Here is a 17750-nt window from a genome sequence, read left to right on the forward strand (position 1 = left end):
GATAAAGAACAGAGAATAGCAATGGGACGGTAGTTTTCAACTTTGGAAGAGTCTTTGGTTTTCGGAATGGGTTTTACACGTGATATTTTCCATGCAGTAGGATAAGTACCGGTAGTTATGCTAAGTTTGAAAATGTAGTGGATAGGATGTAGTAAAAATTCTTTGCCAGCTTTGATGATATAAGGAGGCACATTATCTGGACCCACCGCGGATTTGGGTTTTAGTTTATTAATCGCTTTATTTATATCATCCAAAGCTATTTCTTTGACGTCAATTCGAGTAGCTGACGTCCTGCTCAGTCATCATCATTTTTAATGGTATGAGCGGAATCTAATAATGGGATATCTGGTAAAAAGACACTAGAGAAAAAGTGGGAGAAAGCTAACTCAGTGTCAACACCCTTACACTCTTCGCCTTTGTATGAAATAGTGGTTTCAAATCCGCCCGTTGTTTTCAAACTGCGAATATGATTCCAGTGTAATATTGGTTGGTTGTAACGGGTGACTGGAGAGGTGTAGAGTGAAAGGCTGAGACCTCAGTACTAATAATAACGTTTATTTGATTCACTTATGCGTATATATACATGTATGTTATCGCTGACACAAGCAATATGCATTTATGCTGCAGTAAACTATAGTGTTACCGTTAAATACTTAAATTGGCCAATATGCCATTACACCAGAATTTTATGAATCTACTAAGTTATAAATATTTTTTAATTTTTTTGGCTCCTTTCAGTGTGACTAATATCACTACTACTGCCCTCTATATTCACATAACTTTTTAAATCTACAGTTTCTACCATTTGGGAGCACCCTATACTATCAGTAATTAAATCTACATCAAAACTATTAAGTTCAGCAAAAATACTGAAATTATTGTCGGGCGGTCCGGACTGGCCGGAGCAATACTTGCAAGTATATTTTGTTTCTGACTCCTCCAGCTGCTGTTCCAAGTTCCTGGATGCGTTGTAATGCCTGCTCATGTATCTCCTGGCAATTCCTGAACTGATCAACAGCGGCTTGAAGTTCATCCCGCTGACCCTGCATGTCTTCATACTCAATATCGTGATTAGCGAGCTGAGTTTTAAGGGTTGTGTTTGTTCTAACAACACACTCAAATTGCTGTTCACTCTCTTCCTGTTCTTGAAGGAGTCTTTTGTTCAACTCAGTGGCGGTTTTGAGTTCCTTCTGTAATTGCTGCATTTTAGCAACCAGGACATCCCTGCGAGTAGTCATCTTAGTAGTTTGTGCTGCAAACATATTCATAATGTAAAATATCTGACTCGCTATACACATTTTGGAAAGATAAACTTCTTAGGCTGTCCTTAAATTTGTGTACATTTTCGTCGGAGTAGTCTTTATTAAGAATGGCGACAGTTTTCAGTAGAACAGGCCTTCTTTCAGGCTTAAATGAGAACAATTGGGCTGTATCGTGGTCAGAGAGCCCTAAGGGGGATAACTGTGCCAGTACTGTAATTAATATTACTGATGATGTGATCCAGGCACGCATTTGGTCTTGTCGGTTTTTCTATATGGTCGCAAAAGTTGAAGTTTTTAATTATATCTAATAACTCGCAACTGTATTTATTAGTTTTAAGTGTATCGATATTAAGGTCCCCTGTTAATATAAATTTCTTTCTGGGGTATCTTCTTGACAATATAAATAGTAGTAACCTTAATTTCTCAAAGAATAAACTCAAGCAAGATGACGGTGTTCTATAGATACATACTATTATTAAATTTATGGACGCGAAATCTCTACAGCACAGCATTCAAAGGAGAACATTTCAGCTAGATCGTTTATCGGTTTAACAGTTTTATGTCTAAGACCTTTCCTTATGGGGATACAAGAGCCTCCTCTTTTACTTTTCCTAGAGAAATGTGATGCTAGTTCATAATGCCGCAACAAGATGTTTCTTTCCTCACCGGACCTAATAAATGTCTCAGTTAGGCAGATTACATCTACGCTTATACTTGAATCACATAGTTCTGATAAACATAATTCTAGATGATCTTTTTTATATAAGAAGCTTGCAATATTTTGATGCAATACACTAAAACCTTTATTCACGAAAAAAGTCTTCATTTGGTTGTCCTGGCGGCGAAGTTGGCTGCTCGATACTGTCCCGAATAACTGACTCTCCCTCGCCCCGCGGCACGGAGGGTGAATGATTTGCTATTGAGCTGTTAGATGTTTTTTTTGAGAAGTAGTCTGAGATTTTTCTTTGTACGTGCCTATCCCTAGGTGATTCTAAATGGTAATCTGTCTGCCGTGCTGCGCCATTACTGGCAATAAATTGTCCCAGATGACGTATAATATTGGCCATCCCGCGATCACTTAGTCGTCCTGTCTTGCTAGAGAACATATCAAGCGATAGATCAAGGTTCGAATCGAATGAAAAGTGTTTATCGTGATGGGTCTCACTGCTACATAACAAGGCGTTAAAGTTCTCGATTCTGTAGTTGTAGAGGGTTCTGACACCTTAGCACATTCCAAGTCAAAATAAAACAGACAAATAGCGCACTTTAGATAGTCTCGAGTTGGTATTTCTAGTTCACACGTAGCACATATCTTTTTAACATGCTTTGAGCTCATTTTTGTATTCTTATATTTTTATAGTACAAAAAGCCACAATGTCCGTGCTGAGATTTGAACCGGGTCCACTATGACTGTGCTTCCGTAGTCACTGCCTTGTAGCTATACGCCGCCGAGACGATGACGTAGAAGGCGAAAGTTTGCAACACTTATTGTCACTTCACTAAGTCTCATCGCATGACGATTACATGATGACGTATTGCCGAAGCCACACGGTAACACACGAAGTTTAACTGCGAGCACTCACGATTGTTATGGTACGCATCCAATTTGAACTTGGTAACGTTCGATTTATATTTTGTTTTGATTGATTTTAGTGCAGTCTTGCTTTAGATTAACGCGATTTTTACACTAAAACATCACTAAGATATTAGAATAACTCAATGTACTGTTTTCACTGAGTATATCGAGTCCTCTCCACGTAGTTCAGGGTTCAGAGCAGGGCATAGGCAAGTACAGACTGGGGGGGGGGGGGGGGCAGCTGCCCTCCTCCTAGGCCTCCGGTGATATCAACTTGCCCCCCACTAGTTCACTAGCTGGCTATGCCCTTAGTTCAGGGTATATGCAGACCGCTGCTAGGTAGTATATCGCCATCCAAATGCAGATGACGTCCAGTGATTTTGGTAATCTTTATAACACTATAGCGAGTCTCATCCACGTAGTTCAGGGTTCAGGGTATATTCAGACTGCTGATAGATACGTCGCCGTCGCGACGTTTGCGCGCTTGTGTGGGTGTGACACAGCGCCTTCTTCCTAGGGTTTCAGCTGACAGGCTTCACGGGTTTCCAGCAATGTAGGAGTAAATAAACTCACAATAAAATTGAAAATTAAACTTCAGCGGTACGTTGCATTTGCACGTTCAAGTGTAAAAATCTTCGGTGAAATACAGGCAAATACGGTGTAATTTTTAAATCTTGAACGTTACGTCGTTGACAGCTTTATAGTCGGGGCGGGGGTGTCACTGACTATAAAGTCAGGGGCAGGGTTCGCAAGTTCAGAAAAATATCTACTGTTGTCCCAGGGCCCAAGTGGGAGGGGGGAATTATAGTTTTAATCATAGTATTAGAGTTTTAATCTCTCGGGCTTCTTCTTCGTTCGTGCATCTCCTTTCATCTCTCATTGTGTTTGAGGGCCGGTTTTGCCCCACTTCCAGCGTGAAGGATATGTTTGAAGCAGATGCTCCAGGCACCACCCTCCCGGAATCCTCTTTAGTGTCCTTTTGTGTTTTTGAGTCCTTTACCAGTTCTAAGTCCCTCACCAGCTTATAAAATTTGTCCATGATGTCCTTGACCACCTGACACCTTCATGTCTCTCTTTATGTTACCGGATTGGTCAAGAAGTCGACAACCTGGTCGTTCCTGTGGACGAGATGCTCTCCCCCGCCACACAGAAGCAAATCAGGACCACCATATGGGCCCTGTTCCCCGACGGGCCGCCGCCTCCGCCGCCCGTCCGCCCAATGAGGAGGCCCAAGAAAGGTGACATGCCTTACATTGTCAACTGCACTAAGAGGCCTCGAGTACCCTCACCTAAGGGCCTCAATGTCTTCACAGGAGACAAGTATGGCATCACCAGCAGCACCAACTGTGACGAAGACGAACAGTGTTCCCCAGGGAAAAAAGCTCGCCGAGGCCCCTACAGCAGCTCCAGCACCTCCAAATCCACATTTAATCGGCAAAGCAACGAGATCGTTGAACGACTCAAATTATACGAAAAAATCGATAGCCTAGTCGGCAAAACTCCTAAGGAACAACCCGTCGGGTGCATGAAGCGCTCGTTCAGCCTCCTACCCAGCACCTCCACTGACAATGAGACGATCATGAAAAATGATAAAACACTTTAGTGAAAGCTTGAACTGTTATAATTTTGATATTGACGAAGACGAGGAATTACCTGAGGTTATATTGGACACAGGTGCTGTTAAAAAGGAGAAAAATCGAAAAGATTTATCCTTACCTCTAGTTAGTAAAGATATAAACAAAGAAATGAAAAAAAAATCTGATAATATCTTGATAGAGCTGAATGAAGATATGAATAACAATAATAATGATGAGATTGCCAAGGATGAGTTCCGTGAAATCGATTTTGATAAACTCCTGCCCAAGGAGAGTGGAGAGAGATATCGTCCCTTCGGCCGCGTACGCAACCAGAGCTTCGTAACCAGATGCGATCGAAAACTATTTCTGCCTTGTACGAAACCGGTTGCGATCAAAACTAATTCCGTCTTACTAGTTATCAGTTACGATCGAACACTTTTCTTTGTTGTACGAAACCTTTCGACCGTTGATAAAGTTAGCTAAGATTATATTTATACACCTTGTTATACAGTATAAGTACTGTACACGTTATATATCTAGTCAAAAATCAGAACACAAAAATTGTACCAGTTGATAATATTCAAATACTTTGTTGGCAAATACAATGTAACCTTGTTCCTTAAATGACACTGGCTATAAGAAATTATCATGAGTATCATGACAAAATATTTGAAAAAAAAAACCTATAGCTAGATGGCCCAGACATTGGTTTCGTATAAGAACGAGAAGTGTTCGATCGTAACTGGTTACGGGTAAGACGAAATTAGTTTTTGATCGCAACCGGTTTCGTACAAGGCAGAAATAGTTTTCGATCGCATCTGGTTACGAAGCTCTGGTTGCGTACGCGGCCGAAGGGGATATCGTACGATATCCCTTACACAATTTTTGTAGTACTCCGCGTTGCACATTCCCTAGTTGTTTTTGAATGCATAGTTTGTTAGCGGCTGATGCCCAGACGCTTGCAGCATATAGGACGATTGGTTCGATGATGGCCGTGTATATTACTCTTATTACCTCGGGATTGAGCCCCCAGCGGGTTCTAGCGGCTCTGGATAGGTGTTTATGTATATTTATGGCCTTTCGACAAACATTTCGCTACGCAAACGACTTTCGCTAAGGGCACCCAAAATGCGCAAACAATATATCGAGTAGCACAGGCCAATTTACAACGCAAGAAGCTAGCCACGAACGAAATAATTATAGAAACAAGAAGGCGAAAAGTGGCCATAGCACTTCTCCAAGAACCCTATGTGGGTGGAAATAGAGGAATGGGAAGCTACGGCAACATACGAATCTTCCAACGAGCAGGTGCAGTAGATGGGATTGTTAAAGCGGCGATAGCCGTACTTGATAACGACCTGAATATAACGCAATACCCGAAACTTACCACAAACAATATCGTCGTGGTCGGAATCAGCACCAGCGCCTGGAGGATAACAGTCATTTCCTGCTACTTTGAACCTGACCAGTCCATAGAACCGTATATGGCTCACCTCACCAAAATAAAGGAAAAAAAACAGGCTGGTGGATCATCGGAGGCGATGTAAACGCAAAAAAACACATGGTGGGGGAGCCCGGAAGTGGACATTAGGGGGGAAACCTTATTGGGAACACTCAAAGAGATGGACTTCACTGTGCGGAACACAGGGAAAACAACAACTTTCGACACTGTCAGGGGAGGCAAATGCTTTAGCAGCTTCGTAGATATAACAGCATGCACTACGGACATACTGAACTTGGCGGACGACTGGAAGGTCGAGGAGGGTCTCACGAGCTCGGACCACAATGGAATCCTTTTTAACATTTACCTTGAAAAATCAGCAGGAATCAAAATTCAACGGACAACTAGGATATTTAACACAAGAAAAGCAAATTGGACTGAGTTTCTCATGAGAAACTCGGACAAATCTTGCGTGAACATAATGTAATAGAATAAGATTTAAAAACAATAGAAATGGAAAGTCAAATTGAGAAAACGGGGAGTAATATATATATATAGATTTGTTCTTATGCTGTAAGAACTTGTATGTGTAAATTAAGATGGGCAAAAACTTTTTATAATTTATTGTATTTCTATAAGTGAGAACCTGTAATTGGCTCTGTAATTCTATTGGAAGTTCTAGATATATATAGCGCTGTTGGTTTTCCATATACTAAAATAAAATAAATAAAGTATCTGAAATAATAACCGAAGTGTGTAACCTAAAGGTGGCGACTGACTTGTAACATTTGCTTGTAATGTATCGTTCACGACGATCGTTACAAGTCAGTCGCCACCTTTGTAACACTCAAAGGGATTCGCGTAAAAACCGACAGCCGAGTGGAGCACGCGGTGCTCGCGTCGAGCGGCTCGGCTCGCTGCACTGACTGTTGTAATGCTCGGGTTGTATCACGTTACATTACACCGAAATGTTACAAGTCAGTCGCCACCTTAACAATGCCAAAAAAGAAAGATACAGGCAGTTCCACTATACCATGGTGGTCCAAAGAGCTAGAAGAGATAAAGCGGAAAGTAGCCACTAGGAAAAGAAGAATCCGGTGTGCAGCCCCAATAAGACGATCAAAAGTAATAGAGGAGTATCTACAGGAAAAAGAGCTGTATGAAGCTAAAGCCGCCAAAGCCCAAACAGAAAGCGGGAAGGAGTTTTGTAAAAAAAACAGGACAAAGAAGGAGTGTCGGAAGGGATCTATAGGGTAATCGGTAGAGTCACCAAAAGAGTTGAGGATCTACCGCTCGAAAAAGACTGCGATACTCTAATCGCGGAAGACTCGGCGAGGCTGCTGGCAGAGACCTTCTACCCAGAGGACGCTGTTAGCAGTGACTATGAGATCACGGCCTAGTCCGATCAGAGGCGAAATGAATCTCGCGAACCACCCTTCACAATGGAGGAAATGATACAGGCATGCAAATCATTTAACCCAAAAAAGGCACCGGGTGCGTATGGTTTTACCGCAGATATCTGCAGCCACGCCATTAGAAGTAGCCCAGAAATCTTTCTAATACTCCTAAATAAATGCCTAAACACCATTGTTTACCCAAAGTATGGAAAGAAGCAACAGTGATAGTACTGAGAAAACCGGGAAAAGAAAACTATATGCACCCTAAATCGTATAGACCGATCGGACTGCTCCCAATTTTAGGTAAGATCTACGAAAAAATGCTAGTAGCCCGCCTAAAATTCCATCTTATGCCTAGAACTAGTGTCCGACAGTATGGGTTCATGCCACAGCGCAGCACCGAGGACTCCCTCTATACAGTTATGCAATACATACGGAATAAATTAGATATCAAGAAAATTTTAACTATCATAGCGCCTGGTGGCCTGCAATTAAGACCCGGTTCGCCGAGGAAAGCTGCCCGATCGGTCTAAGGCGAGTAATGGATAATTCCTTAAAGGACAGGAGAGTATCAGTAAAATACGCGGACGAAAGTTACAGTCTAGAAACTAGCCGGACCCATACTGTGGAATCTGCTATTAGATCCACTGTTAAAGAGCTTAGAGCGCAGGGGTGACTACTGCCAAGCGTTCGCGGACGACGAGGTGCTTGTGATCGATGGTGACACTGCATCGGAAATTGAAAGGAAAGCAAATGCTGCTCGCGAACATGCTCAGAAGTGGGGCGCGAGAAATAAGCTTAAGTTCGCACCACACAAAACAAACGCCATGGTAATAACACGGATACTTAAACACGACACCCCACGCCTGAGCATGGGCGGGGACCAACATAGAAATGGTTAAGCAACTAAAAATGTTAGGAGTCATCATCGACGACAAGTTAACCTTTAACGATCATGTGGCAAATGTTTGTCGAAAGGCCATAAATATACATACACAGCTATCCAGAGCCGCTAGAACCAGCTGGGGGCTCAATCCCGAGGTAATAAGGGTAATATACACGGCCGTCATCGAACCATTCGTCATATGAATCGAATATATGCTGCAAGCGTCTGGGCATCAGCCGCTAACAAACTAGGCATTCAAAAACAACTAGGGAATGTGGAACGCGGAGTACTACAAAAATTGTGTAAGGGATATCGTACGATCTCTCTCCAGTCTCCTTGGGCAGGAGTTTATCAAAATCGATTTCACGGAACTCGTCCTCTATGGCAATCTCATCATTATTATTGTTATTCATATCTTCATTCAGCTCTATCAAGATGGTATCAGAATAATTCTTCAATTCTTTGTTTATATCTTTACTAACTAAAGGTGAGGATAAATCTTTTCGATTTTTCTCCTTTTTAACAGTACCTGTGTCCAATATAACCTCCTCGTCTTCGTCAATATCAAAATTATAACAGTTCAAGCTTTCACTAAAGTGTTTTATCATTTTTCATGATCGTCTCATTGTCAGTGGAGGTGCTGGGTAGGAGGCTGAACGAGCGCTTCATGCACCCGACGGGTTGTTCCTTAGGAGTTCTGCCGACTAGGCTATGGATATTTTCGTATAATTTTAGTCGTTCAGCGATCTCGTTGCTTTGCCGATTAAATGTGGATTTGGAGGTGCTGGAGCTACTGTAGGGGCCTCGGCGAGCTTTTTTCCCTGGGGAACACTGTTCGTCTTCGTCACAGTTGGTGCTGCTGGTGATGCCATACTTGTCTCCTGTGAAGACATTGAGGCCGTTAGGTGAGGGTACTCGAGGCCTCTTAGTGCAGTTGACAATGTAAGGCATGTCACCTTTCTTGGGCCTCCTCATTGAGCGTACGGGCGGCGGAGGCGGCGGCCCGTCGGGGAACAGGGCTCATATGGTGGTCCTGATTTGCTTCTGTGCGGCGGGGGAGAGCATCTCGTCCACAGAAACTACCAGGTTGTCGGCTTCTTGACCAATCCGGTAACATAAAGAGAGACATGAAGGTGTCAGGTGGTCAAGGACATCCTGGAAAAATTATATAAGCTGGTGAGGGACTTAGAACTAGCAAAGGACTCGAAACACACAAAAGGACACTAAAGAGGATTCCAGGAGGGTGGTGCCTGAACCCCCCGCGGGTTGCTCACCTTGTCGTGGTGGAGGGGCTTAGTAACCGTGGCTTGGTCACCCACGGTGAAGCGAAGAGGCAACCAGGGCCGGCCTGTTTGAGGCGCGGACTGGCCCGAGGCTCCAAGTGGGCTTGTTAAGCCTGCTTGTGACGCGCTGGAGGTGGATCGTCGGAGGAATGTCGGTATTGCGGTGAGCCGTTCTCCCTATCTTTGGCGGCCGAGGTGGGATCGCAGGGGAAGAGGCGTGATGGTATCACGATGCGCCACTCTCCCTATCCCCTGCGAACTTGGCGGGGCCGTTCCGCTGTAGCGGCGTTGGTGGGGCTGCAGAGGTAGAGGCGTGTCGGTGTTACAATGTGCCGTTCTCCCTGTCCTCTGCAGCCGAGTTGTGGTTTTGCGGCAGAACCATAGAGCTGATCTGCCGCCGGGCGCCGGGGAATTTTCTGGCGCCCGTGGCTTCCTTGTGGCGGACTCGGAGGGGGGGGGGGGGTCCCGCTATACTGCAGAACGGAGGCCGAGGAGGAAGGCGCGTAGGAGCCGCTCACGGGCGGCTGCCGCTGGTGGGGTCGCGGATGCGTACGCAAGCGTTCCCGTAACCCCACCATTAGGGCGGTGTGGTGGCATAGGGGGGAGGGGGGGGGGGGGGGCGTTTAATGGGTATACAGTGGGCCTTATTAGCCTAGACGGGAGTCCCACATAACCACTCGGGTAACCCTCCGCACCCGGGTATGCGGAATGCATTTTCCCCCCTGATAAAAAAAGGGTGGCGCCTGAAGCATCTGCTTCAAACACAACCTTCACGCTGGACGTGGGGCAAAACCCTCAAACACAATGAGAGACGAAAGGAGATGCACGAACGAAGAAGAAGCCCGAAAGATTAAAACTAATAAAACTAAATACCCAGTTGCTCGAAAAAATTACAGCAAAAATGAAGGAGTTAAAGGCTGAGATGAGGGCCGGATTTGAAAACCATAGACGGACGATCGAAGAGGTGACGACAGCAGCGTCTTATGCAAGCGTGACAGCAGGACTGCCAAACTCTGTCAAAGTCAGAGTTCAGATCAAATACAGAAAAATAGCATGGAAGTGGAGGAAGGGAAGGTGGTGATCAGTGTCTCCCCCACAATCTACCAAAGGATCGATCTACGTATCGGAAATGTCCACATCGATCTGCAGCGCATACGGGTGGAGGATCAATCACCACTGGTCCAGTGCACCTGCTGCCTGGGATTCGAGCATGGAAAGCGTTTTTGCACCGAGTCCGAAGACCTCTGCAGCCATTGTGGAGGACCCCATCTAAAGGCGCAGTGTGAGGACTGGCTTGCTGGAACTATTGCTGGTACTAACTACCCAAATGCCACAATTGCTGCAGAGCGAAAATGGAGGAAACAGAACACAATGCGTTTGACTCTGCATGCCCAACACGGCAAAGATGGTACAAATAGCGCGATCAACCGTAGCGTTTGGTCAAGTTGATTTTTTGCCTTCTTCATAAGCCTTCTGGCTTCGGCGGTTTTTGGGAGCATGGCAGGTTTGGTCTTTGAGGGGCCGGCCTGTGATTTTGTTATATCGGCCGGCGCCGAAAGGGTCGCGGGAGCTGGATTTGGTGCCACTTCCGCACCCTCAGTGAGAGCCGGAAGGTCCTGCCCAGCCTTGCCTGCTCAGCAGGTCCTGCCCAGCATTGCCTGCTCAGCAGGGCCTGCTCGCTTCGTTACCGTGGTCGGAGTTGTTTTGGGGGTGTGGGGATTTGGCTTTTCCCCTGTTCCCATTCTCCGATGCTGCGTCTTACAATTGGGGCGGGTGCCTCTTCCGTCAGCCTAATGGCCTTCGATGTTTGGGATGGGGGGCTCGCCCCTTTTGTGTTTGTGGGTGATGGCATGCCACTGACGTTTTTTACATTAGGTGTTCTGTACATGTTGGAGGGGTGTGCGTGATCTGACATTTACTTTGTTACTGTTAACAGAGTAAAGTCAGTATCAGGAAGCAGGTTTCCCCGTATAAGAGAATACCACTCGTCTCTTACAATTAACGCTACTTTTTGTCGGGGTCGCGACGCTCTGGCAATTGTGTTTGCCGTCAATGTAAAATTAAATATAGAGATAAGACATGGAACACTAAATAACACAATTTTATAAAATGTAGTCAAAATATTTGTATACTAAATGTAGGGTTATTAGAATAACTATGTCTAAAAAGACAGGTCAGGAGGTCTTTTTTCTATACTAACTATACTGTGCAGATATTTTAACCTTAGGACTAAACTCCGACAGTTACACGTTTATGAGTGATGCTCATGGCTCGAAACGGTGGTTGGACAACTGTTTAGTATCAGAAAGTGTCCTGAATACTATACAAGGGGTAAAAATACATAAAGGTGTTTACCGCTAGGGTGTCACTGAATCTGTCAATTATCTTAACTAAGATAGAAGTCTTTACAGACACCAAAAAGTTAACCAACTTAACTAAAATAAAGTCTTAAAAGGTCACTGCTGCACTCCCGGCGCCTCCTGGATGCTGGAACGACGATATTGGTGTGGCGCGGTATCCGTCGCAATATCTGACGCGGTATCTGTCGCTGTACCGACGCAGTATCTGGCACGGTTTCTGACGCTGTACCGACGCAGTATCTGATGCTGTTCCGGCGCAGTATCTTGCGCCGTATCTGAAACTGTACCGACGCTGTATCGACGCAGTACCGACGCAGTACCGACGCAGTATCTGGCGCTGTATCCGACGCAGTATCTGGCGCGGTAACTGTCGCGGTATCCGGCGCCTTATTGGATGCAGCGAAATCAGAGGACTTGCCTGCTCCGACCTCCTTCTTCTTCACCTCTACTGAGCCGCCGGCCTCCGTCACTTCCTCCGCCACTTCCGCAGAACGGCAGAGACTCCGCTTCGGCACCAGCGCTCACCCAGCTCACAGCAACCGGAAGCCACTGACTGAAAACAGCGCGATAAGCGACGGTACACTGGCGCGGAAAATGTCGCGATAATGTCGCGTAAAACGACGCAATAAACGGGTCGGGAAATCGACGTGATACCGACGCGGTAATCAGCGCGATAATGGTCGCGGAAACCACTGCGCATTTATCGACGCGGTAATTGGCTGAGCACTGCGAACGTGTCCACTCCCAATCCCAATCATCGCTGAAATATAAAAAAGGATGACCTTATGGAGGGGCCCGTAGAGACGTAATGATAAGTCAGTTGACCGGTATAATAATCCTCCTTTATTCGATAAGCAACCTATTTTATACATACGTTGGTTAGTGCATGGCAAGCAATACGCATTATGTCGCAGTAAACTATTAAGTTACTGTTAAACACTAAAAGTGGATATTTGCCACATTACACCTCCCCCGAAACCGAAACCTGGTTTACTGCGACATAAACGCATATTGCTTGTGTCAGCTTTTGATAGTATGGTTGCAGGTTCTTCCTAAGAATGACAAATTTTTGAACTTCTGAAAGCGGAATTGGTAATCTGTTGAACATATTCTGCATTATCGATAAATATATTATTTATTTATTTATTTTAAACTTTATTGCAAATAAAAAAGGCATTCTCTACCAGTCAACCATTAGGCAAAACAGAGAAAATTCAAGGTGGGTGCAGTGAGAATTAAACAAAAAAAAAAAACCGTAAATTTTAAGCGAAATAAAATTTCTAAATAAATACTATAGTATGTTTCATTATACCTTATGACTATGAGTACATAAATATATACATATATATGGATAAACAAGGATATATACATATACATACAATTGCACGTGCGTTATGGGTTACTTACCGACTAATTCCCACTACGCCTGACGATATCACGACTCTCTCCTGCTTACTCCGAGTCCTTCGCTTTATTTCTTCCAAGAGCTCGTCCTGGTAATTTGGCATTTGAAACGTGTCTATAAGCAGTTCCACCAATTCCGACCAATTAGATACAGCATACCTATTAGCCCTAAACCAAATTAGTGCCTCCTGCTTAAATAAATCTACCGCATACCGAAATAAATCCTCATCATCGGCATTACGAGCTTCTTTGAGCTCCGCCACTCTCTCCAAGAACGCATTAATACTAACCGTGTCCCCTCCACTAATTTAATACCCCAATCCTTGATAGGCACTAATTTCCTCCTATGGAACTCATAGTCTAGCGTCGACGATCTCTGTAATCCCCGAGAGCAGGAGGGATCTCTCTGATCAGCAGCTTGGCTGCTCGCCTGCACCTCATTAAGACTGATGCCAGTCTTAAACGTGGCGTGTCTCTTTGCAGTCGGTGCCGTTTGAGGCAAAACGGTCTTCGTGGTTGCCACTTCGTCGACATGGAGCTGATGTCCTTCTCTCAACTTTGCAGCATCATCACTAGATACCGCCTGAATAACGCCTAAACTGTCCAGTATTTTGACCGCCTCCTTTCCTAACGACTTATATAAAACATCTTTATCCTGTTCCGATATGACTGCTTCGTCTTCGCTGCTCTCTACCTCCAAGGACTCTAGGGACGCTATTGCTTCATTAATGTCTTCGAGAATCACAAGTTGACAAACGACCTAAATCACTGCCACGCAATCGAAAACCGTTGCAGTGTTGCAAAACTGACATTTATGAAATCGGTGTTTCTACCAACTAAAAATCGGGAAAAATCGGGAGATTTCTGTTCAATTAAAACAAAGTAAAATAAGTGAAAAAACAGTTTTTATTCATTCGTTTGTATAGTATACCAACCCTTCTGGGACATTTTTAAATGTAATTCTTTTCCCGATAAATCGGGAACTTTTGCAACGCTGTTCACAAGTTGACAAACGACCTAAATCACTGCCACGCAATCGAAAACCGTTCATCTTCGAGCAAAGCAGAGTGCTTATCCATGTCTGCGCTTTCCGATAGTACGATCAATTTAGCGCGGTTGGCGAGATGTGTCAAGCGGGAGTGTATCCTCCTGATCAGTGAATTATCTGGACTGTGCGATATTTCCGAAATGAGTTTTACAAGAGACGACAATTTACCCCTACAATTGAGTATTTCTTTACCCGGGTCCTCGAGGCAACCCACGGGAACCTTGATGGCAATAGATGACTCCCCAGATGCTTCCTGCTTCAGCATTACCCGCAAAAACGTTCGCATCGTCGCCACAGTCTTACAATCCGACACACCCCGGCAGGCCATTTCAAACTCTAACTCATCTCTCTCTTCAAAAGAAAAAATTACCAGACTTCCACTATTAAAATGTATATCGCCAACTACAACCAACAATATCCGATCAACTATACCCATCAGGCGCCAATGTAAAGGGTTCAATTCGTAGGAAAGCTGATAGACGGAAAGAGTTGGTACAAGTTGAACATATATAATTTAACTACGAATTCTAACCAACGAAACAAGGAGAAACACGATACAAGCATCAGTACACTTAATTAAGTAAAATAGGTGCAACTCCTGGATATTAATACTAACAAAATGATCTTAGCTTAGATACAATTCGGAAGGATGCAACATAATAAAACCTACTTATATGTAAGCAAGCATAAAAAAAGGTAACAAAATTAAAAGAACGAAATACTTAATCAGAAATTAATGCACAATATAATAAAAGACACAATAAGAAATAAAATAAAAAAAACTAAATATAAGGTTGCTTGGTCTGGAATCGAACTCAGGACCTCGAGCTTCTATTTCCACCGCGTTAGCCACTCGACCAAGAAGGCTATGCAGACTGTGGCGAAATATGCGATATCTACTCGGTATTGTTTAGGATTGCCGAATCACCGAAATACTCTGTATTGCAAGGGCGTTTCCTAATGCTGCGGACAAAATGTCATATGATAAATAATTATAAAGTACAGCAATTAATGTCCAAGGTTGAATACACAACAAATTACATGATCAGTCGCGGAACACTTATAGTACGGTCAAATTAAGTCAAATTTCACTAAAGTCAGGAACTAATTCTAAGGACTAATAAAATCACTACGGATTGTTTTGTATGGGCTAAAAATCGAACTTTATACAATCGTTACTAAATTCACCCCCCCGGAAAGGGGTGAAATCGGCTGAAAATTATGTAATGGTTATAACTAAGAAGAGAAAAAAGGTGTACTCGGTGCAATTTGGCGTACGTTTTACAACACTTATATCTAAATTCGCACGTGTTATTTATGTTAATTTAAGCTACGGAACAGGTAAAACAAAAAAATCTATTTTGGCCATTGCGGGTCTGGGGAAAGTAATGTACTCGGTGCAAATTGAGTAAATAATTAGAAAAAATATCTAAATCCAATGTCAAATTCGCACCAGGGTGCGACACCCGGAAAGTAGTTTTTCATGTTTTACTGTCGTTGTACTTCGGGGGAAATTTTAATACTATTGGAAATTGATGCAATCATATTCATTTGATTTTGTTTACATTCGCACCCCATAAAAAATTGGCATTTTTATACGGAACATGCAGTTTTGTAATCAAGTACCAAAAACGTAGAGCAATAAATACACAGAAGCGACAAGCGCGTGATTAGTGGCAAGAGAAGGAACGCGCGTAGATGCACCGACGAAGCACGGCTCTTGAGGCACGAGTAGTGGCATGTACTGCAAAAATAGTAGGGTTTCTGAGTATGCAGACAGACAGTCAACAAATTAAATACAGGTATGCTCAATGTTTGTTAAATTCGAAAAATCGCGTTTTTCCATATACTTACGAAAACGTTAGACTACTTAGTTCACTCAATGATTGTTTAAAACAATAGTTCTGTTTTAATGCCAGAAGAAAGATTTGTGCTCGTTGCCCGTCAAAAGTGTCAAACAAACTGTCTCGGAACAATCTCTGCGCGTAGGGTTTGAGATCCGAATATCCGAAATATCCGGATATCCGTCAACTATAAGATCCGGATCTAGCGGGTTATAAGATCCGGATATTACGGATCCGTTAAATATGGTTATTGGATGATTTAAATTTTAAATTTTTGAAAACCTTTCCCATAAAGTAAATTTTATTTTTTGCGGTGCGCTTTTTTGTGCTTTTCAGTCACGAGCGCTTTGAATTTAGTGGACTGTATGACTGGTTTGCGGATGTATAATAGCGAAAGGAAAATAACGGGGAAATGGGAAATTCACACTCACTTACTTGAAAAAATGTCCGTTTTTGGTTAGCTGGCACGTGTTTTCCTGCGATCGCCACAGGAGCGCTGACTTTTCACCAAGGCCTTGGACTTTTCTTGCTGTTCTTGACAAACACTCAACACACACGTTTTTTATACGGATTGTTCGATTATCACATGAATTAAACTGATTTTTCTTGATTGATGACGAGCGGATCCGACGCCGTACCACTCAAGTCGCCATATTATATTGGACCAAATGGGCCCGATAGGTGTCGCTCGCAGCGTTGCAGCGCGAGTGCGAGCGAGACAGCAATATACAAGTGTGAATGTGAGGGAGCGGATGAGGTATAGGAGGATTTTTATAAGACCCTAAGTCAGTTAATAATTATTTGCAAAAACGAAACTTAACATCCCCCCGGGCTTGAAGGATACCCTTCAAAAAAAAAAAGAAAGAAAATTAAATAAAAAAAATAGAAGTTTAATAGAAATAAATAAATACCAAGCACCCATCTAGTTATGCTTGATTCAACTATAGACTAAGTATTAATAAAAACATTTAATACTAATAAAGTTAATATAAATTAACTCTACTGCATAGGCAGTGGGCATAACCGCACTATAGGTCGTTCCAATCTAACTCCCCGCGTTTTCACCTCCGCAACTCGTATGACTCCGTCTCGACCAGGAATAACACGCAACGCCAATAGGCCATTGCAAGGGTGGTGCATTATTAACGTTGATAAGCACGACAGTGCCTACGGTTAATGGCCTAGCTGGAGTATTCCATTTTTCCCTGCTCTGCAAGTTGTGAAGGTATTCAGTTCGGAAACGTTTCCAAAAAGATTGGACAATTGAATCTAACAACGAATACCGGGTTAAAAGGTCCGTTCGTTCCTGACTCAAATCGGCTGCGGGTAAGTGCTGCAAGGGTGCAGTACATATGAAATGAGCGGGGGTCAGCGCAGTAGGTTCCGATGGATCGGAACTCAAAACGTAAAGAGGTCTACTGTTCAGCTGACTCTCGATCTGAATTGTCACCGTTAATAGTTCCTGATAGGTCAAAATTTGTTTGCCTATGACGCGGTGAAGATGCGTTTTAAAGCTTTTAATATTACTTTCCCAAGCGCCTCCGAAGTGAGGTGCGTTGGGAGGGTTTAAGCGCCACGTTATACGATGCTTTAAGAGCTCCTCGCGAAAAGTTTTGTAATAATCTTCAGTGTTAAGAAAAGAATAAAGTTCTTTAAGATAAGCCTTAGCGCC

The 17750-nt window shown here is 43.5% G+C and overlaps 1 protein-coding gene across 1 annotated transcript in view; it reads left to right on the top strand.

The window, feature by feature from the left end:
- Positions 1 to 641: 641 nt before the first annotated feature.
- Positions 642 to 17750, top strand: part of LOC133531566 (uncharacterized) — a 41198-nt gene continuing 24089 nt past the window's right edge. The window contains exon 1 of the transcript XR_009801555.1: positions 642 to 2855. The gene's annotated coding sequence lies outside the window, so the exon portion shown is untranslated. The remainder of the gene's footprint in view (positions 2856 to 17750) is intronic.

Source organism: Cydia pomonella, chromosome 2 (genome assembly GCF_033807575.1).
Source record: "Cydia pomonella isolate Wapato2018A chromosome 2, ilCydPomo1, whole genome shotgun sequence".
NCBI classification, from domain to species: Eukaryota; Metazoa; Arthropoda; class Insecta; order Lepidoptera; family Tortricidae; genus Cydia; species Cydia pomonella.